Below are 497 nucleotides of genomic sequence, written 5' to 3' on the forward strand. Positions count from 1 at the left end.
TTGCTAACATTCTTAGGCGTCAGAATGTGGCAAACACCGTTCTAAGCTCTTTCCAAACACTGACTCCAAATTTACAACAGGAGGTACAGTTCTACACGACTAAGCGACTTGCCTAAGTAAGGTCACACAGCCACAGCGTGACAGAGCTGAGGTTCGAACTCAAGCCATCTTACACTTAAGGTCATTATGGTGCCTTTCAGCTTTGGTAAAATTGGATCGAACGTGTCACAGGTAATGAATGCCGTAGGAGTTCTCAGATGGGTCAGCTTGGTTTGGACTGATGCAGTAAGACTGGGAGCGGTCGCTCTGGAAAATAAAGGGTGGCAGCTGTCGGAAAGGTGGATTGGTGAATGAATGCCATCTGGGAGAAAATCAGGAGGCGGGGAGGAGCTGGGGGAGGGACTAGCATGTGGGCTAAGGCACTAGAGTGACAAAGTGCTCCCAAGGGGACGCTCCATAAAGTTACGGCACTAAAACCCCTGCATTTTTCTTGATCC

General features: G+C 48.9%; 1 protein-coding gene across 1 annotated transcript in view; it reads right to left on the reverse strand.

Moving 5' to 3' along the window:
- LOC105308298 (probable threonine--tRNA ligase 2, cytoplasmic) overlaps positions 1–497 on the reverse strand; it is a 44188-nt gene that overhangs the window by 43095 nt on the left and 596 nt on the right. The gene's annotated exons all lie outside the window — the stretch shown is intronic.

The sequence above is a fragment of the Pteropus vampyrus genome, unplaced genomic scaffold (assembly GCF_000151845.1).
Source record: "Pteropus vampyrus isolate Shadow unplaced genomic scaffold, Pvam_2.0 Scaffold564, whole genome shotgun sequence".
NCBI classification, from domain to species: domain Eukaryota; kingdom Metazoa; phylum Chordata; class Mammalia; order Chiroptera; family Pteropodidae; genus Pteropus; species Pteropus vampyrus.